General features: G+C 33.8%; 1 protein-coding gene across 1 annotated transcript in view; it reads right to left on the bottom strand.

Moving 5' to 3' along the window:
- The window catches only part of LOC141458222 (uncharacterized), a 372751-nt gene that overhangs the window by 71408 nt on the left and 276768 nt on the right, over window positions 1–24575 (bottom strand). The gene's annotated exons all lie outside the window — the stretch shown is intronic.

Here is a 24575-nt window from a genome sequence, read left to right as displayed (position 1 = left end):
AGCATATCCAACTAACATAAATAAATATAATTCAGAAAATTTGTTAAATAAATCGCTGATTTTTTGACGTTGAGGCACAGATTATCTTTTTGTATACCTGATCGGTTTCGGGAACAGTAAGTGTTGTGTGAAACGGGAACACTTTTTGGTGAAACCAAATTCTCCACAACTAATTGAACAACCAACTTTTGATGATGGGTAAAAGTTCGAAAGCGGTTAGGGGTACAAAAAATCCAGCAATATTATCTAGCAATGAGGCCCAACCACATAGAAATACTTCTTTGATAAAGAGGGTGCACCGTTATCAACCATAAGAAAAAGAAATGGTTAATGAAATGATGCTGTTCGTTCTTTTAATTTCCAAGCCACCTCAATTACGATCATTACTAAGCACCATCTAAAATGAGAACTTCTCGGGCAAAACAATGACTTTAAATAAAAGAAAGGGTTTCCAACAAAAGAAAGAAATTCAACTAAAAACTATCAAAATTAATTAAACATAAATATAGGTTTTAATTAGGTCATCGCCATAAACATTCATTCTTATAATGAAACCCTAACCATGAAAACAGCACTTCTACCTCATTATTTTAAGTATAAAGTGATTCTGTTCAAGTAAATTGAATCTCAATTCTAAATAACAAGAAGTGACGGTTGTGGGAAATCTTCCAAAATCCTATTGGAGAAAAATCTTTTTTTAACGGTTAATTAATTTCAATTAGCTACTTTCGATATGGGAATTTTTCGAATAGTAGTAAGATCCAAATTGACCACTGGAATTGAAACAAAAACGACTGTTTTACTACAAATACTTGCGGACTTGAACTTTGTACTTCAGTTAAATGCTCAAATTCTCCAAAGACCTAGGCTACTTAATCGAAAATTCTCTGTTAAATAGCATATGCAACGTACTGCATCGCTCATTTACTTTACTCTAAAATGTCAACCCTTTATTATAAAAAAAAAAAAAAATGCAAAATTTAAATACCAAAAAATTGTATTACAAAGATGGCCAAATTCAAATAAATAATAATAATGTATTAAAAAGGCAGGGCGCCACGGTAGACGAGTGGTTAGAGGCGAGTCCAATAAAGCTAATATGTATTGTGGTACTGGGTTCGATTCCCGGTCTAGGCCTTGGATTTTATTTAATGGTTAATAAAAGAAATTTACAGTAAAGTATGTTTGCTAGTCTCCTCCTTCCATGACACCTATTTGGTAGTTGCATGTTAAGCCCCGCCCCAAAAAATAGGCATTAGTTTACTATTTAAAAACCGAAAGAAAGCTTTTGACTTTTTTTGGAAGTCTTATTCATTTTGGGAGTTGTTACCTCAACATGTTTGATCTATGTTTTTTGCTAATACACTCCACGAAATCGAAGATTTTTGCATTGTGTGAATGTGAATAAAAATGAATTTCATTTGGCGAGAAAATATGGTATCCACTGCAATGGCATAACTTCCGCGGCTCCTGCTCAAGTAAAGAAGGTTTCCTGAAGGCGCACCGCTGTAAATGTGGCTAGTTCATAGAAATGTTGTCCCTTGTCCTCATTAGCTAAGAAGAAAGTATCATCTTCATTCCAGCGATGAGGACTAACGGTCTCAATGTTGTACTATTATTATTTATTTAATGCAAATTTACTTCAGGACACCTCGGTCACCCCTCTTCTGGCGTCTGCTTTATTCAGTCATATCTCAACACCATTTCCCACACGTGGATTAAATCTTTCAATATTTCGTTTATACTATCGCACAGTCGATGCCATTTTTCTTTTACAACATTTTTCGCATAAATTTGTACGTCAATGGGGTAAACGGAAGCGGACATTATCTGTTAGGCAAAAGTAGCATCCTTACTGCCTTTCATTTCCGAACACTCCAATGTGACCCGACCGCCTGGCGCTTAGCTGAAGTTAATAAAAATTGTCAATATTTATTATTATTGATGAATCTGTCACAAATTTGACCCTATTAATAAATATTGTCGCTAGTATACTTAACGAATCCGTAAAAATTTGTGCCTTAAAGTAGTATTTTAAGCATGCGAAATAAAATACTCTAACTGAAATATACACATAAGTTAATTCTTCGCTTGACCAACAATAGAAAGATAATAACAAAGAGTAGTGGAAGAGTTGTAACAATTGGACCATGATCCGCCAATGAATTTTTCTCGATCGTAACACAATTGGATTTATTTTTCAATAAGCAAGTTTTGTTTGCAATTCTGTTAAAGATAACAAACTATTATTGAAATACATTCCAAGATATATTCATCATCATCACATATTACGGAGCTGCAGACTGATATAAAGAAAAGTAACCATCAATTCGAATTGTTTAGAGAAGAGTTGGAACAGACAAAAAAACAGATATTTCAATCGTTCACTGCCAGCTGGACATAATTACCGAAAGGCAGTAACCTAGCCCAAAATGAGCTCAATTATCTTCCAAAATGGCAACTTCACTAAAATTGTTCTAATTTTGGCCCACTAAAGTGTACACACCAAAGACAAATAAAAGATTCGATGACACCAACGTTGGCTCCACAAATAACTTGCCCATCGACTTAAAAACAGAATCAATCCCTTTTGTTAGAAAAGCTGCAGAAAACAACAAGAAGGCAAGTAAGTAGATCTACTTGCGCGAAATCAACCCAGACCAAATTTGTTAATGGACGGTTGCTTGTCACATTGCTACCTCAAGTGGAGCGCGATCCCTGAAACACTTACATTCTTTAAGTTAAATCCAACTAAAAAATTACAAAAAAATATGTTTACCAATTTTCATGTCTCTTTCCTTTTTGCGAGCTGCTAAGGATAATTACCTAAATATAATTAAATACCTTCAGTTTATTAAAAAAAAAAGGGAAAAAAGGAGATTTATTCCCGACTTCTTAAGGTCCTTCCGAAAAAAGGCTGCGTTCGGCCTCGCAGCTACAAATGGTATTGCCTCACTCTGAGATTTATGGCAGCTCGTTTAGACACCCGCTTCTGCCCGACTTCCTTGGTTGTCTTCTTGGTACGGAAATTTTTAGGGCTAGCGTACCAGCGAGATGGTAATTTTCAGCCTTCCTGACACGTTTTCTCCATTATATCTAAAACGGTTTTTTCCCTTCAACCACTTTCAACATAATCATTACACAATAGCCAACTTCTTTAAAAAAAAAATAAATAAATAATCTCGAACATTGAGCTAACTACAGTTTTTCAATAATTAAATAGAAAATCTCAGCTATTATAGTAGGAGCAGAAGAAGATGAAGTTTTCTTAATAATCTTGCAATTTATTTAGGCAATTAGTATTAAACGTTGGAATCTTAACATTTAAAAACCTTCGTCCTTAATTCAACTTATTATTTATTAATGCAGCTACTTAGTTCTACAGGATGTGTAAGATTACAGATTAAGATCCGATCTCCCGCTGTATAGGTTAATTCGTCAAACGATTCTAGCCTCTAAGAAGCAGTATCTTTTTCAATCTTTTATCTCCGCAGATCAGTAATAAAATTTCAGTATGTTTTTCTTTGCTGAGAAAATATTCGTATCATAAACTGGTGACCGCATTTCCATCACAGTTTCATCTTACTTAAAGAAATAAAAAATAAATGAGATTGTAAAGTCAATTATAACTTATTAATCAAATTTTTATCAAACATTAATCTAAAGAAAACTTTTAAGAGAAAACCAACCATCGGAAGAACACTTGCTTACAACTAATCTAGATAATCAGAATCTAATCAGTGTCAAGAGAACGATAATTGTTGTTATTTTTTTTTTAACAATTTTTTAAATGATGGTATTGATGTGAAAAGGTCAACTTTGACAAATTTGATTTCCCCCTTCTTGACAAATTTATGATCATTTGTCCCAGACCGTCATCGATCGATCCATAGACCGATGGTTGAAAGACCCTGCTCTGAACCTTCATTTTTTATCCTTCTTCTAGTCAGGGTCTAGATCGCCTGTTTGGCTAAAACTTTTAAAAATATAATAGTTATGCCGAAAAACATTACAGTCACAACAAGAGAATTTGAACAACCACTGGCTTCGTCTAGTTTCATTCATTATTGTAGTTCTTTTTCTAGTTTCCATGGTTACCGCCTTAAGACATTCTATCTCTCTGTCTATTCAACCAATCGTCATTGGTTTGTAGTTGAATTATATTTTCAAAGCATTGCTAGCTGTTTGTTCGGTAAATCATAAATAAAATACTGATAAAAACATAAGCAGATAATAAATAGACGTAATAGATAATAAGGAGGAGGTAAGGGCATCATTTTCTTCATACGAGTACGAGACCTGCAGAATAAGAAATCAAATACAATCAGATCGGTGTTGCTAAAGGACGAAAACCCACTTTGGTCTCTGTATAATGTAAACATGAACAAGTGGGTAGAGTAATTTATCTAGGAGAACAATAAACTGTAGTAGTGCCATGAGCAAGCGTCCGCACATCCTGCGCTTACATGCTGAGAGCAACTGATATAACTTTCAGCCAGCATAGTCGTAGATTATCTAATGATCGATATTATGTGGTGTAGTGGTACGACTATAATCCTAATAGTACCATCATTTGTAAAGTGTACGGCCGGCCAGTAACTATATTTCTAGTCGAGCCAATACTGCCGAGCTGCCAATACAGTTGTCTTCTTGTGGCTAATACATTCAATGATTAGCCACAGCAAGGTACAAGGACTAACTTAGTGGTTTTATTGGTGATTCAAACACATAGACACATACTACGTTAACTTAAAGCTTGAGTAATTTAGATGCTGTTGTAATTAAAATTGTTATCGGTATACGATATAGTAAATTACAGCTATTAGCTGCTCCGGATTTTTGTTTAGCCCCACGTTTCGGATTAATTACGTATTTTCGTAAGGCAGATAGAGGTTTGAAGCTTCCGTTTTATTCTTTAAAGATTTACTTCTTTTCATAGATAGTTTAAAACTTCCTTGTTTTAGCTTTTTTGAGGGAACTGTCTAGCACACAAAAACTATTTGCAATGTAACACTTAACCAAATGATAACTAATTCTGCCTTTTCCCCAGAAATAGAAAAGAAAATTTAGAAATCACAGAACTAGAAAATTCGAGGGTGATAAGAAAGTAGAAGCTGTGAAATTGTATAGAATTTAGAAGACTCATTTATAAACTATACATTCCTTCTGGTTCTCGTTTTAATTAGTATTTATAGGCTAATCTGCCGAAGAAAGTTAATTAGGCTCTCCTAGTGTCCAAGTAAATCACAAAAGCGATCTTAGCGGAGCTTTGCTATAAGTTCCACAAATTTAACCCATCAACGCCTAAAGTGACCATATGGTCACAGTTGAATTTTGCCACATTTAATAGAATTCTGTTCATTCTAGATAATCAATTTAGATTTTCTCTTTACTATAGTATACGTTAGTGTATGTTATTCGTAATAAGGGATGGAAAATCATAATAACTAGTGTTTTCAGTTAGTTAGGCTTTTTTGAAAAAAACCTGTTCCAATCAGCTTGGACACTAGTTTATTGTTAGCAATTTTTTAGTTTATTAACTATGTCATAATTTTTGTTTTTTATATGAAACACAATAACCAATAGTTGTTATAAATTATGTGTCAATAACAAAGTTCAAGACTTAAAATTATACTTATAAAATCACATTCAAAAGCTGTGTTACCATTTGGTCACATCAGGTCTTTGGACTACTATTTCATTTTTCTTTTTTTCCCAATAATGCACATTTCAAAGTCAAAGATGGGCTGATATTCGAGGAGGCCTTAAACTTACTACAATAACAACAAATCCGATGATGAATTTGTTGGTGAGCCGGAATTTTTTTATTGTTCCACCTGAAGCGGCTGTAATTACAGTGATGACGAAATGGGGAGGGGGAAGCATATTAGATTGGAAACGCGAAATTGAGGTGGTCCGTTGGAATGACCATTCCGCAATTACTTTAGCAAGGATATTTCCACTTGGAATAGTCAATAGGTATTGCCATGTGAAACAAAAAGATATGCATTTCTCGCCCGAATGTAACTGTAACATGGGCGGAACTGATGGATGAAGATATAATGGCTTACCGACTAAATATGCGTGGTAAGAAATGGTGGTGGCCCATATTCACGTGGTGGGTGGGTGCAGTGCTTCACAATGCTTGGGTGTTTTATAAAAATCACGTCGTGTAATGTACCAAATTATCGATGTACGTAATGTAATGTACCAATAGAATTCCGAGGATGATTGTGTTGAGTTACCTAACAAATTATAAAACGGCTTCAAAAAAAACAGGACTTCCTTCAATATACACATTAGATGAAGATCTGAGATATGATCTGATGATCTGGGACACTTTGTGATTCTAGTGCCAAATAATAAAAGTAGGAGATGTATAAATGAAGGATGTTCATCTGTGGGCACAATGCAGAAAAAACGATGTAGGCTTGTGAGTACCTTGTTTTGAAACCCACCATTCAGGTGCAATTTTTATGTTAAACATTTTTTAAAATAAGGAAAGTTTTTTCCTTATTTATAATCAAGTAAATAAGGCATTTTTGTTGAAAAAAGAAGGCGTTGTATACTAGTACCCTATTCACTTGATGTGACCATATGGTCACAGGGCATTACCAGAGATTGGCGAATAATATCTTAATTAATTTATGTTTTCTATATTATTAGCAACCTATTTGATAAAAAAGTTTTGGAATATTCAAAAAAAAAAACTCCGACTTTGAAGGGTTAATAAATTTTTGCATAAACATACCCCACCATGTAACCTCTCTTACTCAGGCATCAAATGCAATACATAAGTGAAGTCGAAATCTCTACAGCCAAACTACTAAATCTAGTTCTGATAATGGATACCGAAAACAGACAGGGATACTGTAAACATGCGCGCTTCGACAGATTGAATCAAAGAGATTATCAGACCACATTTTCGAAATGAAATAACTTTACTGGGGGCGTTATAATTAGTTTGGCGTAAAATAAAATAATCGGTTCCAATTTACCAACGTGCAATGAAAGTGTACTAACGGGAAACTGTATATTTTTAAAAAACTATAGTAAAGATCTTTCCAACTAACTGTACCACTAACTGAAGCTGCCTAGTAAAATATTACCCTCAATTTCATACAGTTTCTAGTATCTCGTACGATTTATTTCGTCAGCTTAAAATAACTTCTACATACTTGAACTGTGAATGAAATCACAACTCTGGCACCAGGCTGCGCCACTTAATAAAAATAGAAGCAGGAAGGAAATAAATTCTATTATGAAATAAACAAGCGGCATGTGAGCTGTTATTACATACCGTTAAACGTCTGGCATTTCTAAACAGCAATATTTTCATGAATTTCTAAAGGTAAGCAACCGCCACAGAATACATAGAGAAGCGCGGGTATATCTCCGCATTTATTAAATGGGCGGGAGTTTTCTCTTGGCGTTTTTATTCAGGAACTTTATTTATTTATTGTCCGTAAAGAAAAATTAGGAGGAAGTAATTATTAATGTAACAGAAAAGGAAAATGAAATGGATTTTTTTTTTTTAATTAAATAAAATTACAGGACACCCTCAACATTTTAGCTTTTAGGTCGACTTTTAGACTCAAGTGGTACGGTTCAAGAGGTGTTCTTAGAGACCACGGCTTACATTTTTGTTAAATAAATTCGTGCTCTCATTCTATGGTTTCAATGGTTTATTACAATTATTTGAAAAGTGGGAAATGAATGTAATGTTCAAAAATAATGCAAGAACAGAACCTTCACGTTTCTTAGACGTGAAGAAATATTCCAAAATTTGTCTAGCAAAAAAATAATATTGTAAAGTTTTTCTAAAAACTTTACTTTTACAACTAATGCCTGCCACTAGTTATTAAATATGTGGGTTTGATTAAATAATAAAACTCGCTAAAGTTGTAAGTAATAACCTGATTTATTAACACATTACCTTTACTCACATTAACATTTACTAGCAACTAACGCTATTCATTACAGTCACCATTTACAACAGTCACAACAGTTTACTGTTACTTACTCACTTCGTAACGCCACAAAACTGTTCCCCGACTGACCACTGGTCCGCACTGCACCGAATTGCACTAGTCTCTGCTACACAAACAAAGCTCTACTCACTAACTGACTACTTGCCCAACTAGCTACCACTGAAGCACTCCGCAACACTGATTCCCCAAGACTAACTCCAAAACTCACTGACTGTACAACTACAAGACTGTAAAACTCTTAGAACTCCTTAAAACTCGATTAAAACTTGATTGAAACTGATTAAAACTGACTTCTCCAGCTGGGTCTGCCACCTTTTAACTGCGTGCCTCCCTCCAACTGGGACTGCCCTCCTCCAACTCTCTGAGCATAAGTTTCCACGCCCTCCTGACGTTCATTGGCTGGAGAAAACATACTGCCACCACCTCAGCTGGGGCCGCCCTCCTCCTACTCACTGCCTCGCTCCTACCTATCAATCACTGGCTGGGAAAACACATATGCCACCACCCCAACTGAGGCCTTTCTCTTAGCTGGCTTTTACACAGGTCACTAACTCCTTGAACAATCTAGCCCTTTCCTTTCTAGTTCAGATAGAGACCGGCCTTTTGTCTACACAGTGGTGGCCTGATACCGACTTTGGTCGCTTAACCCCTAGAACAATCTAGGCCTTTCTTCTCTGCCACAGGTAGATACCGCCCTTTTGTTTATGCAGTGGCGGCCTGTTACTGACTTTGTTCGCTCAACCCCTAGAACAATCTAGGCCTTTCTTCTATGCCCAGGTCAACTTCGTTACAATATATTAGTATACACGGAATGCCAGCTTTACCAAACGAAAACAACGATATTCTGGAAGAAAAATGTATTGAATCAAGCAAAAACAAGTTACCGACAGAAGTTAAATCTGACGATATACGAGTCGTAAACTGTATAAAAAGATTGAGTATGAAAATTAGAAAAGATGGCCTGATACTTGTTTCTTTCATATCTTTTAAAAAGAAAATGAATATCTTTAAGGCTGTAGAAATTACTGGAAAACATTGACTTCTCAATATCAAATGAATTTGACAAAATAAAAACCATAAATAGAAGGAAAAGTTTACGTCAGTTGCAACTAAAATTATTAGGGGAAGTGAATTCCGTTAAACTGAGAAATAACGGTCTTATCATAAATAACAAGTTTGTGCCCCACGAAAACCTATCTGTACAAAAGGCTACGCTAGACTTACAGCCTCCTAGTTTACAGGCATCTGACGAGTGGAAGAAGAAAAGAAGAAGAGATATGATAGTAAAAAGTCAAATTACGTACAATTCCTGGCTTTTTTCGAGTCAGGTCCACCTCAGAGTCTTCAACTGGACATTCTGAAAAAATGCTAAGAACATGACTAAACCTCTAGAAACATTTTATGTTCTATTTTGAATATCAGTGGTTTTCACGATATTTTCGACGTGAAATATGGCCTCCAGTTCATTGTAACCAAACGGTTCTTCCTTGCATTTACACTTTGCTTTGGATACAGATGGACTGGTCCGTGGAAAAAGTTTAGATGTACCGCTAACTTGGACTCTTCTTGGAGGAATTTTATCTTATATATTACAAGCTACTAAAACCGACTTAAACTGTGCATTCTAACATCTATTCCATTCCAAATACCCCAATCAAAGATTCTACCCCCGCATGACAAATGCTCCACATTACGTCTCTAACTAAACTATTAACTCAGGAAGGACCTTTTACTCAAATGCCCATCACAAGAAATTCACTCCGCCTTTCCTCGCATCCTTACTCTCATTCACTAGCTTTCATTTTGAACTCCAGCCGACGACTAAGATGACTCTGGTCCCGTAATTTACACGGCGGTTGAGATCAATGATTGACTCTTTGCAAAACTACCAGTGGGTGGTAACTATTATCATTTCACCAGTCTGATTTAACTGATCGTTTTAGGGGCTATTGCAACTGTGGTTATAAATTTCAAAAAAGTTATTGCAAAAAGAAAAAAGATTGCAAGATGCTTATCGCGCTAATCAAGGGTACAGAGTGAAATAATATACAATCTGAAAAGAAGTATAATTATAAAAAAGAGATAATGTAAATATAATATACTTAAACAAAAAAATTAATGTAGAAAAAAGGCAGTTACATGATTCATGCAACTGTTCATCAATTTTAGAATTTTAGCTTTGTGATTTTGAAAAAAGTTAACATGTTTCTCTAGTTTAAGTTTGTAAATCTGTGTAAGACAATAAATTACCACATTCCTCTAAGAATTAAAGTGGGAATTTCAGTGTTAAAGTTAGCAGAAGGAGATAAAGTAAGTATCAGAACGCACAAGCAGTACTGTGGCTACGAGAGGGATGGACGCAAACTTTTCTTACTTTAACTTCAAGGCGAGCTGAAGCTAAGTAAGGACCACAACTAGGCAAACAGCCACTTGCATCCAAGTTTGCCACGGTAACAGTTGCATTTGACACATTCTTGAATAACCATTTCTATATTTCTGACTCCTTCTTGTGGAATGTACTGGCAATCGATTTCTTTCCAACGCTACGTAAGGTTTTTTTTGGACGTTCCTTCAAACACCATATTTTAGTAAAATATATAATTTTTGTTGGTGCTAACTTTACACGAAGATTTACCTGCAAGTCTCTTGGTTTACAAGTTTATACAAAACTTTCAACCTATAGTGAGATTCATTGAATCGAAAGGCTTACGATGACTCAGGGCCGCAAACATTGCAATCCCAAAGGGAGTAGTGAAGGCCTGCCACATGACAAACGCATTGTCTCCAAGAGAAAAATAAAAATCTAATAAGTGGAAAATAGTTGGTAAGTAGGTTGGGCAGATTGGTTCGTTTAGTAATTTTCATGAGGAAAGGATTATCGAATACTTCCGCTTATCGAATTCCGCTGGCTCTCTCTGGCAGGAAGATCGCTATACCAACGATTAGGTTTAAGAGACGTGGAGGATTGTCGGAATGGGTGGATATAGATGTCTTGTGAAATAGGGATTGGTGGTATATGCTGCAAGGTTTTTGAGGAAATGCAGGAAATGAGAATAAATTAGTTTGGTAACGGAGGAAACATTGAGGTATTTGATGTGAGTTGAAATGAAGTCGTAGTGGGGGAGCATTGATAAAATGAAGTAGAACTTCAGTTTAGAAGACATGGGTTCTTCACAGAAAGGCTCGTTAAGTCAAATCGGATTCGAAAGAGTTTTGTAAATAGTTAATTGGATTTTTTTTTTTTTATGATTCAAGGCGCGTCAACATCTAAAGTTATTGGCGCCCAAATTGATTATTACTTTTTAGAAAATAAAATTAAAAAAATAAATAATTGTTGTTAGCATCAATGAGTCAAACCCACTTAACAACTTAATGCGCTCCCCAAAAAGTTTTGAATTAAAATGAATTACGATAACTACGTCCTCTACATATAAACCGCGATTTTCCAACGTGAAGCAGGGACAAACAGTAATATGGAGAATAAAAGATGAAATTCGATATTTAATTTTATTTTAGCAGAATCAAAGAAGCTGAAATGAATCGGAAATCGTGAATCATATCTTAAAGTCATTCCATTCCCCATTATTTGTTAATTTGAATTACCCAACTAAATTGAAGAGAAGTGGCCCAATCCTGTAAACACAAATTATCGACCTCATTTCTTAAAAAGCTATCGTGATTTAGCTGCATAAGTTTTGATATTTTACCATTCAAAAGACGTGTTTGTTTTGTACTGGTAAGGTCCATAAAGGAGAGAGTAGGAAACCTTCACAATTTTTTAATAATATTTATTGATTAAAATGTAACCACAGAAAATAGAATAGAATAGAATAGAATAGAATATAGAATATATTTTATTTTGCCTGTACATATGTTTTACATACAATAGACTCGTCATAATAATCACAATAAACTAGTTATAATGAACTTTGAAATGATCCGTCAAACAATGTCTTTGTACAATTTACTTCAGTTCACTCAACTTTGAAGTGAGTAACAGTCCATCTACTTGACAAGAAGTCCTCTATTTTATAAAACATATTATTCAATAAGAAGTCTTTAATAATTTTCTGAAATTCCTTTTTCTCTGTATTTCTTATTGATTGTGGAATTTTGTTGAACATCCTGGCTGCCATCATGCCCGGCGCCTTGTCAGACCTACACAATCTCCGTCTAGGCAAATGTAAGTCATTTTTGCTTCTTAAATTGTAGGAATGTTCATCACTTCTTAAAACATTTTTCTCGTTGTTCTTTATATGCATTATATTGGCATAAATAAATAACGACGGTAATGTTAATATTCTATTCTCCTTAAATAGTGGTTTGCAGCTGTCCATTTTTCTACTATGAAACATCATCCGTAAGGCCTTTTTCTGCATTTTAAAAATGATTTTTGCATCTGAGGCTGCTCCCCATAGTAGCAGTGCATAACTCAGCTTGGACTGGAACAAGCCGAAATATGCTGTTTTCAGAACATCCAGAGACACCACATCTCTTAGCTTTTTAAATAAGTAAATCAGTCGTGCCAGCTTACCACTCAGCATCTGAATGTGACCTTTCCAGGAAAGATTTGAATCCATAGTAATGCCTAAAAACTTGACAGGTGGGTCATTTTGTTCTTGAATTAGATTAAAAACCTTTGTTGTGGTTTTCCCTTTATTCAAAGATAACTTATTTAGTATTAACCAGTTTTCCAGAAACATCAGACCATTAGAAGTACTTTTTTGAACATTATCATAGATTTTATCTTTTGTAATGAGTGTGGTGTCATCCGCATAAAACAAAAAGTTTCCTGAGGAGCACTCACCAACATCATTGTAATAAATCAAAAACAGGAGCGGCCCCAAAACAGAGCCTTGAGGAACTCCACACTGTACGGTCTTTAATTCCGATGTTTCTCCTAAATGTGACACATATTGCATTCTACCCACCAGATATTGCTTAAAAAATTCCAACTGTCCTCCTTCTATACCGTAGATCTGCAGTTTATTTAACAATATTTCATGTGATACCATATCAAAAGCTTTACTCAAATCACAAAACGTAACCTCACATATTTCTTTATTTTCAAAGGCTTGAAATATTTCTTCAACTAAGGCGCATATGGCGTGCTGAGTCGAACTGTTCGCCCTATAGCCATATTGATTCCTATGAAATAGGCCTAAGGTTTCAAAGTATGAAGACAACTGGTTGGCAACTAGTGATTCCAGTAATTTCGAAATAACTGGTACAATTGCAATAGGTCGGTAACTGGTCACATTATTTACATCTCCTTTTTTGTAAACAGGTATGATTTTTATATTTTTTAAGACCTCCGGAAATGTACCATTTTTCAGACAATTATTTATTAATTTTGTAAGAGGTTTAATATAAGAGTGTATAGTCTTTTTAATAAAATAGTTTGAAAGACCATAATGATCTTCAGTCTTCTTTCCTTTCATCCTCTTCACGATGTCTAATACACTGTCCTCTGCAACCTCCTCAAATTTAAAACTATTTTTGTTTTGAAACTGCTCTAATCGCAGAGTCGGATACTGTGTTGTACTACCTTTACTCACTTCAGGCAGCTCAATAAAGTAAGTAATAAAAGTTTCTGCATTCAAGGTAGTTTCTATATCAATGTTAGCATTTTTAGCTCCATTAATAACACTCCAAACTGCTTTATTTTTATTATCACTTTGCATTATGTATCTGCCATTGTAAGACCTTTTAGCTATTTTTAGTGTATTCTTATATTTTTTCTTTAACTTCTTATAGCTTTGTCCTAATCGTTCACTACTTTTAACCCAGTCATGAATCATGTCCAATCTGCACTTCATCTGCTGGAGCTCAGCAGTGTACCAGTTCCTTCTTTGCTTATTTCTTTTTTGTTCAATTACTGGAAAGTGTTGTATCCCAGTCAACAAGTCCAATTAAATATTTGAACAGGTTTATATTATCCTTACTAAATGGCCTGGTCAGAAAGGTCAATTTTTCTAAATTTCTGACTTTAAATATATTAAAAGATACATTAATAATTTGACCTAAATGATCACTGATGTGGTCATTAATTACACCTATTTTAAAATTATTTCTGTCAATATTAGTTATAACATTATCTAAACATGAATTTAATCTAGTAGCCACTTCTAATGTAAGTTCAAAACCATACGAGTAACATAAGTTTTTAAAATCTAAAACTAATTTATCATTATTTAATACATTAATATTATAATCACCACATATAACAGCCTGCTTTCTTAGACTAAGTAAGTATTTAAAAACCCTAGACATTATCACAAAAAACATATCACAGTCTCTATTCGGTGGACGGTATACTGTTACAATTACTAGATTTTTTATTTCTATGGCTGTAAATTCACACACTGATTCTACAGATAATAAGTTAACTTTAGTAAGTATCTTGAAATGAAATCCAGACTTAATGAATATAGCTACACCTCTATGCTGGGCATTGGATCTGCAGAAGGATGTTGCTAATATACCTATTCAGCTAATATGCCTATTCAATCTTATTTAATTATCTTTTCATTAACAGGAAGCCTGTGTCTTTGTGCCTGCAACTAAGTGCGCGTAGTTTGGTGCGTTTTCTGACAAAAATAAGTGAATAAGTAATTAGAAAATTATATTTTGGATCGTGTAATTCAAATATGAAGGTCCAAAAGAAGAGTAGATATTGGTGACGGGAAAGTTTTCTCAACTGACTTTTTTTAAAAACCTTAGTGTTGTTAGTTTGCCGAGGAGTCCCGTAATGGTCAAAGTCAACTTTGTTATTAAATAAGTCACGACCATTTATTTGTAATAAATCATACTAAGTTGCGTCGGTTGCGATCGGCCAAAAATCGCTTTTCAAATAAACCGGTCGATCCACTTATTAGCCTTTTATTGAAATAGACTAGCCATTTCTCCAGCCTACAGATACGCTACTAAGTATATAGCTGGAATTGAGAGCTCCTCTGCGTGTAGTTAATGAATTATATTCAACGAGTGTCGATCGAGAACAATATTGGAACAAGGATGGTTTTGGTTTTTTTCGACCGTTGTTGATGGATGATTTTGGGGTTTATCGAGGTGCGGTCTTAAATAAAAACAGTTATGATGATATAGCTCAACATTAAACTACGCAAACTTTTTTACAATACCCAGAAGAAGGTAGTGAAATTACCGAAACGTTGGTATAAAGGAAAAACATTTGTTTTTATTTAAGACCGCACCTCGATATTCTCCAAAATCATTGGAACAAAGGTCCTCAGTCCACAAAATAGAATGTTATCTCACCAGTAGAATCTCTGAGCTAGAGACATGAGACGCGTACATCGCGTGTGGACATTTACAGCGATTTTTTTTGTTAGACCAATAAAAATTAATATGAGAGTAACTTTACGTCATGTAACAATAAGTTTCAAATCAATTATAAGTATAACTCAATAAAGTAATATTTGTATTATAGTTATTTACTTCAATATTAAAGTGACAATGTATTTGAATAAAGTGAAATTCAATTCAAATTCATGACCGACTTTCACATTTAGGACATCTTGACATTCAGCATTCATCCTCTGCGGCCATTTTCTAACAATAAATTGAACATGTCAACTTTCTGAAATGTTTCTCACCCGTCTCTGTTTGGGGAAAATTTACATATTTACACCGTCCTTAATAGATATGGGTTGTTGGAAAATGGAATGGAACATGTTGGTCGAAAAAGAACCTCTCCGTCATGTATCCAAAAACATCAGACCTAGAAACGTATTTCACCATTCATTATTCAAATTGGCTTTAATTTTTGTTATTAACAATTTTATTTAGCTGTAATTTTTTTTCCCCCAGTTAAAATAAAGAAATATATTGTTTTAATTTACAAAATTGTTCATGACTTTCATATGCAAAAACACTCACTTCTTTTAGACTAAAATTTCTAAAACTGTTGTTTTAGAAGTTTTCGTGTTCATTTGTTGGACTTAATTTATATCAAGTAATTATTTCATTCAATAATTCGGTACCTCGCAGTATCAACACTAAGTCCATTTTTTCAAAATTTATTTTTTTAATCTTTCTAATTATTCAAAATTATTGTTTTTTATTACACAACCATCTGTTAACGTGCATCTAAGTTACTTATATTATACATCAAAGATTTAAGTAAAATAACACCCGGGGGCTTATAAGTAAGAAAACATTGCGAAAAAATCTTGCGTTTGCTCTCCTGTAAAAAATTAAAAATGTGACGTAGTGTTTGGTACCTCCGAGGTACTGATATAAAAACTAAAATTATATATTAACAAAATCTTTAAAATGTAATTTTGGTCAATAGTTTATTAGAATTTCTAATAATGAAATAATTAGCCATAATAATGAAATCTTTAGGTGATGGTCAAATTCTTTGACTTTCTGTTAAGAAAAACAATTGTTCCTTAGGATGTGTAACGGAGAGGCAAATAAAAAGTTGAAGGATTGCAGAGGAGAGATACATTGCGAATCGATGACATGTATGGTACATAGTGTAATGTTAAACTTTAAACTGACAACAACCCGACCGAGCTTCAGCTTCAAATTCGTGAAAGTATTCTCACATGAAACAAGCCCTCCCTTATATTAGTTAATAGAAATTATTCATTAAACAAAGTTGTTTTATTTTATATTACTTCTAATTTCAAATTATATTTAACTTGATCCTTAAATAAGTTTGTTATTTTTAAATAAGTTTAATTACATCACCTCTAACACAGACCTCACGAGACCTCTTTGCGGAAGTATCCAGTAATGCAATAATTAATGTTTGAAAATTAATAATTTTTAATATTGTGAGAGACCCCAAATCATTAAATTCCAGTTAATTTTTTTTTCTTAATGTCACGTGGTCACGTGAACACAAGTAACTTCAAACCATTTTCAGTAAAAAATCATTTCAAAAAACTGCCCTCAGCTGATTTCTAGTACAACCAGATGAAAAATAAAATTCAGTTATGTTTCGGAAAACATGAAAGCTGTCATAGGAGCTAGTGGTGCTCGTCATGAGAGCTTCGATGGTCAGTTTGCTGGCGTGGACAAACAACAAGATCTCTTTTGTTCTATTTGTGATTGACGTTAGCCAACTATTTATATACATATATATGGTTTGAAAATTAAATCATATTCTCACACCCAAAAATAAAGGCACCGTACCTCTGATTAAAGCCATACTAAAACAGTTCCATAAATTTTATACAACTGTGCGTCGAAAGCAATATCTGTCTTTCTTAATGAACAAATCGGTTTCGGGCAAAACGGAGTCTGCACTTATCAAAACATACTATGAATTTATCTTCCGTGATACTTCTCTCCAGTTCCACACTGCTCTCTCTACTTGCTCTAATCCATTTGTACAGTCTCTAATTCCTAACAATCCACCATACCGACTGAATCGCCAATGACCCAGGGACTTCCTTGAACAATGAAAATCGTCGACATCATCGATTTCCAGTAGAGAGTGTTACCGCTGGGTAGTTTCTCTCCTCCTGCTCTTCAAATACCAATATATCCTCATTCTTTCTTATTTACTTCTTGGATTTATTTATGTATACAGATTGTAAATTACTAAATCAATTTAAAAAAAAAAATGATTAATAATCAATATTCTCTCTCTAAAAAAAATTGTTTGTTATTTTATCATACTTTCAAAAAGCTTTTGACGCTATTTCCCCATCCTCTACTATTTTTGAAATTATATAACTTTTAAAATTAGTCCTAAGATTATGAGAATCCAAAATAAAAATAAAAAACAAAATGCAGGTGAGAGAACAGTTTTGCAAAGCGTAAAACTTAGCCCAATGCTTATCTATTTTCGGGCTGTAATACTGATATGTTACCGAGCCTCTAGAATATACGAGTATTGTAGGATGAAAAAATAAATGCCATTTCAGTCGAGTAAAATTTATTTTACCGAGCTTTCGACCTAGGGACTAGGTCATCTTCAGGGCTACTTTAGAAAGTAATACTTCTGACAGAAGACACACCAACCCTGAAATGTAAAAGTACGATATTACTTTCTAAGCTAGCCCTGAAGATGACCTAGTCCCTAGGTCGAAAGCTCGGCAAAATAAATTTTACTCGACTGAAATGGCATTTATTACCGAAATCTCGATTCCTCATTTATTTTAGAGTTAAAAAAACTTGTTTAGAAACTGACTAGCCTGGAATCAATTCTGGAAACAAAGAAAAATTGAACCGATTAGCGCTTAGAATTATAAGTTGTTCTCCAAGGGAATCACACAATGAACCGGCTCCTCTCCAGACCTCTCTAGCAGACTCAGTAGTCTATTTTTAACCATTAACCGATACGAAGCTCCAGTTTTAGTATACGTACCACCGAAGCGATTTGCAAGGAACATGAGGCTTAAAACTCACACTAATACCCATGATAATAAATATAATAAATGTAATTTAAATTTCAATAGCGAGTAAATGAATAAAAGTAAAATTAACTTCTTTTTCTTTAATCAATGTATAAATATCGCAAACAGTTTTCTTATTTCAGCCGCATGAAAGAACTGATAACTTAGAAGGTTGAAACAACAACAACTTAAACAAAGATACAAACTTTTCTCAAGATTATTAAACAAACGCAACAAACTTTCTACTGACAATATATTCTAATATGAAGTAGTTTCTTTTATGGCAGAAATATTGTGCAAACACTGTGTTTATTCATTGCTAGCCTTGGACAATGTGAACAACTGAGAGTCTAACATGCTTTAACTTTCAGTAAATTTATTGTAATATTTTCTTTTTCAGGGAAAATAGTAAAAATTGACTTAGTCTTTATGTGATTTTTCAATTTTTTATTTTCTTTTAGCTGGAGTGGTGGCCATTTATGAACGAAGACTATTAACAAAAGAAAATTGTCAATTTTCTTGCCTTGAACCTTCTTTCTATAACTGTGTATCTTAGGCGCCACGATAGCCGATCGGTAAAAGGCGAGGCTAAAAGGTTAATATGAATTGTGGTACTGGATTCAATTCCCAGACTAGGCCTTGGATTTTATTTAGTAGTAAAAGTAATTTAAGTAAAGTACGTTCGTTTTTTTTTTTTTTTTGTATTTTGAATTTTAAATAATTAATTTTTTTAATCTTTTTTTTTAGAAGTAGGAAAAAATATTGTGAGTAACTATTGCGGAAGGTTTTCTTGCTCGTGCGTTGCGACACGAACCGAAGGATAGAATTGTATTGATGCTGCGCCTCATCAAAACAAATTCTATAAATTAAAATAAGAAATCAAGATTCAATTAATTACTTGTCTCATGAATAATTACGTTACATTATCACATTTGTTTCGAATTATCAGTCTGCGAAGATAAATGATTGGAAACAAATGTCAAAGAACTGGAGGTTCATTTCGCTTGGAAGAATAACACAATAGTAAACAACTAATTCACTCTAAAGTAATTGAAAGCACACATTACCCGTGTTTAAAGTGTGTAATTAAGTTAAGTAATAATAATAGAGATTGCTACAGGCATATACTTGGATAAACAGTGCCAAAAAGTGAATAAACCATATCCTGCTGGATGGGCCAATCTAAATCCTCCAGAACAAAATTGGCAACTTTTACAAGTGACTTTTTTCTTTTACAAGTGAGTAAAGTGAGCGGGGCGAGACATGTGCACAGTTTGGTCTCACACAGTCTTTGGCTTGGGGTATGGGGGGAAGGCAACACTTTCTTGTTACGCTACTAGCATTTCAACAAGTCTTAGGGACTTTTTTATTTTGCTATGTGCTTCTTTTTATGCTTCCATACGTGGAATAGCAAACAGAAGCACATCTGTTGAGGTTGGATACTTTCTTTGCCATCAACGCCAACTTTGAGATATTTGTAAACTTAAAAAGCTGTCTTTTTTCTAACAGATGTATTAAAGGTTAGATGAGATGTGAAGACTGAAAAATAGACAATTACAGGTTAGTCGATCATTTTAATATTTCTTTAAAAGAACTGCGATCATTTCTACTATTCAATTTTGAGTTTGTACAGAAAATATCTATTTTTAAATACCTCGAAACCTAAAAAGGTACTACGTTTTGTGCAGAAAAACTTATAAAGTTGAATACCGCTATTCAGCTCCTCAATATTGAAGACTGCAACTCTAAATCAAAATTTCTCAATGTCGCTGTTGGTTTCCACCAGTAATAAAACACAAATAAATAAACAAAACCCCTAATTCTTAAATTTGACATTTCGCTAAGATGACTTATGGGAGCGCGACAGTAAAATTTTACTAAGAGAAATAACTCTTCAATGAATTTATGCATCAAAATTTTTAATTTTTCTCAAAAAACTGCTCCTATAATTATCTTCAAATTTCAAATGGTCAAATTGTAGATCTACAAGTTTTATTTGAACCATTTTTCTAGTAAAAATCTATTAAGGGCATTTTGGGAGATGGATATTGATAGTTTTTCACTCAAAAGTGTTCTTTCAGTGAAATGTACGGTCCTACACCTTACAAGCTATTAAGGAGATTTAGATGTATAGTTAAAATTTAGAGTTTTGAATCCTTCAACCAAATACGACATCACCAAATAGAATGTTTACTATTCTGAGGCTTCAACCAACGTACCGTGTAGGATTTTCAGTATAATGATTGCAAACCCTATATATTAATGAGATTTTGTCTTGAGTAAAACTTGAGATCAGTCTGAGTCGGACCGTCTTCCATCATTGCTAGAGCTTCCTTGGTGAGCCGGGGATCCAACCAAGAGTTGCAAGAGAATCCCTCACAGAATCATTCCTCTTTCTTTTCTTTGAGATACCCTTCTCCAGAATATCTCCGAAAGGCCAATGCCTAATGGTCGATGGGGTTTATTAGTGCAGGGACCTGTCTGCCCTCTTTGCGCTCTTTCTTGAACTTACATGGAGATTTGGGTGAGTGGGGTGCTATAGGAAGATTAGGCCGAACCTGGCTTCTGCGGTGAGGGACCCAAAAGATCTATTTTGGTCATAGTGCAGAATAACCCATTCAAAAAGAAAATTATTTACTCCCAAAATCGTAAGTAGTTAAGAAGAGTTCATAAAACCAAAGTAACATTTGAGGCAAGCTAACCGTTTGAATTCTTTTCGTCCAAGAATCAATTTTTTTTGTAACTATTTCAAATAAAAGTAAACTTTTGTAAGTAAGCTTTGTGAGTGCAGTTCTTATGCAAGATTAAAAGAAAACCATTTTTTTTTAAAATGCACGAAACTGGAAAAAAGTCAGTAATGTCCCACATCTGGTGGCAAAAGAGTTTTTTCTAATCTTGAGATAGAAGCAACCGGTACACAAACGGAATAGCAATTTGAGCTTCCAGCTTGTTCCCTTTTGTGAGATAATTTCTTTCATCAAACAATTTGTCGCCATCTCTCTGTCTTTCTCTCCCACGCCCTCGGAGCCTATATTTTTAGCGAGTCTCAATTATTTGGAACATTTGACAAACTTATGTGTCAAAATTGTTGTCTGCTTAAATTTTGTAGAGGAAATTAAGTCATAAAAACTAAATAACGATCTTTTTGGGGGGAGGGTGAAGGATCCCCCTTCTGTTTGAACAGTAGTGTTTGCTGAACAGTCTGTTTGAACAGTAGTGTCTGTTGAACAGTCTGTTTGAACAGTAGTGTCTGTTGAACAGTCTGTTTGAACAAGTGTCTGTTGAACAGTCTGAACAGTAGTGCCTCAACTCGAAAAAGATTCTTAGCTTGTTACCTTTCACATCTTTATGTACAATTGATTTTATTAGTCGTAGCACGCATGCTTATTGTATCCCTTTTCGTTTCGGACAATCAACAGAGGTAGATTAACCAGACTAGGGTAGAGAGGATTCCACTTCATCTATGAATCCTCTCGCATTACACTTGCTGACTCCACCCATCTTCAACATAAAAGTTTTACTAGAGAATAACTCACATCTTCACCGATTACAGCTGCTAAAAGTTGGGTCTCATGATCGTCTAAACAGTGCATTTTTTATCCTTGAGATTTGTAGCTCATATTAAGCAGCCTCAGTAGCCGAGCAATTAGAGACAGAAACCTGCAAAGCTGATATCGTATTGTGGTATGGGCTCGCTTCCCAGTTTGAGTCAGCAAATGAAGTTAAGTGAAGTGGAAATCTCTACAACAAACTGAATAATCAACCACTGAAAGATTGAATCCGGTCAAGGAGACAATAAACATGCGCGCTAAAGCGGATAAAATCAAAGATATTATCCAGCTCTGCTTAAATTGGTGCTCTAGAAGTTGTTCGAAAATGGTTTATTTAAAAAAGAACAAACAAAAAATTAGAAATTTTAATTCCAAGATGAGAAATGTTATTCTTCCAAGCGAAATGAACCACCTTTTTTTGTTAATTTCCAATCATTTATCTTCGCAGACTGATAATTCGAAACAAATGTGATAATGTAACGTAATTATTCATGAGACAAGTAATTAATTGAATCTTGATTTCTTATTTTAATTTATAGAATTTGTTTTATTGAGGCGCAGCATCTTCTTTATCTTTCTTTTCTCATTTCTCATTTTCTTTCTTTAAAAAGTAGCATTTCCAAACAAGATATGAAAACCTTCGTTTAAAATAAAAAAATTCCTCAGAAAATAAATTAAATATTTAATCATATTCTTTGAGAACTATATTCAAGAAGCCTAACGAAATATAGTTTAAACCATCTTCAAGCAAATTAACAACATAATTAACAGAAACAATTCTGAGCAGTTACGTAATGTTATTCGGTAAACTTAATTTGAAATTCAATTTCGAATTACATAATTATATACATTTGTGGCAATTTACAACTACAAATGTAATATTAATCGCGAAACTCAAATTATGAGGTTGTTATTACTTCTAGTTTATAGCAACAATACATTTCTGCTTGTAATATCTGTATAATCATCAAATTCACAAATGAAATTATAATTTGAAATTTACTATATTGAATATTAAACACATACAAACATGAATAATGGACAAAGTGGTAATTTTGAGTTTAATCTTGGAATTAAGCAATTTTAAGCCTTTTGCTTTTCTAAACTTTGTAGCAGATACTTTTTTGGTATTTTGAGAAGCATTTAAAGTTACAATTATTATAAAATAGCTTAAAATGAACTCTTTTTTGCAAACAGTTAAGTTAATAGCTTCCTTTTATAAATGATCATTTACTTTCTCTATTATTTACTTTATTTATCATTATTAAATGATTATTTAATTTATTTAATATTTAATTTTTAGAAAATTTTCTCAGAAAATGTTAACACTAATAAGAAATCTTTGTTTTTACAAGGAACATTTATACTCAAGATGAACATACGTAAAACTAAAGAAAGAATTTAATTGGTAAAGACGATAACTTTCTCCAACATTTTACATAGTTAAACTTGAGTAACATAGTTAAGCGACATTTGTTGGTTAGTTAAACCAGATCAATGTTAAGTGGATAGATGTGGGCTAATGTCAAGGTCGCTGGTTTAATGTTCTTATTTCATAATGTATAGGTCAGCGAATCGAACTTGATGAAATTTTGAAGTTCATCAAAAACTTGTTCTCAAACTCTTCATCAAAGTAATTCAATGATGTTGAAATGTGGTTATTTTGTAAAATCATTTGACTTCTGAGGGTCTACACTGTATAAGCACTACTTAGCGACATCATTGATGTGAATATCTAAACTAAGTCATTCTTTATTTCAATTTTTATTTTATTTTTCTCCAAAAATCCCCCTCATCATCGGAACACTGAATCTGATCTGTTTCAAAATTGCCCTGTCTTCCTCGAAAGATCCACGCTGGCGCGCTCATCTGTCCGTCGGTATTCTTTGTGGTACTCAGTTTATTTTTTAATTCTAGGAGCTACCTACTCTATTTTTATCATTTTATTTATTTTTTTTCGTTAAAATCCAAGTGCGAAGCTATACGCAACTTACTTTTCGGAATCAGAAAATGTGAATGACATTACTAATTCCTAAGAGAAGTCCACATGAGAGTCTTCAAGATATAATGAAGCCTAAATTAATTTTTAATTAATTAAATTATGTATGTATTTTTACGATCTTGTTTTTTTGTTTATTTATTTTGCAACTGTAATCAATGAATAATAAACAAAAGAGATGAGATAAGGAAATTGTGCAAATACATATTACATAAATACACGAGCACATGCTTGTGCACCCACAGAAATGAGTGGAATGAACGAAGACCATCCACAGTGATGGAAGCCGTTAGCTAGCCTCGTTGGCAAGCTTACGCAGCAACCATTCTAGGATATCAGCGTTATGTGTTGAGATGGCCACCGCCGCTTTAGTCTGCGATGTGGATTTGAAGAAAATATTGTGGTAGACATGTTGTGGATCAGAGGGTTGTAATGACTGTGTAGATTTGAGTGGAGTTTTGTGTATCGAGATTAGGCTATTTCAGAAACGAGAGAAATATTTAGATCAGAGTATTTTGTGTGTGTAGAAGGGAGCGTTAACTATTGTTCTTAGGATATTAGACTGTAAGGTTTGAAGTCGGTTGATGTTCGATGTTTTTGGCACTTCCGTAGAGTTGTATTCCGTACGACCATATTGGGGCAAGTAGGACATTCCTGTAGT

This window comes from Rhodnius prolixus, unplaced genomic scaffold (genome assembly GCF_049639745.1).
Source record: "Rhodnius prolixus isolate KJV_2025 unplaced genomic scaffold, Rpr scaffold_1, whole genome shotgun sequence".
In the NCBI taxonomy this organism is placed as follows: domain Eukaryota; kingdom Metazoa; phylum Arthropoda; class Insecta; order Hemiptera; family Reduviidae; genus Rhodnius; species Rhodnius prolixus.
Note: the sequence above shows the minus strand (reverse complement) of the source record. Positions and strands in the feature narration are given on the sequence as shown.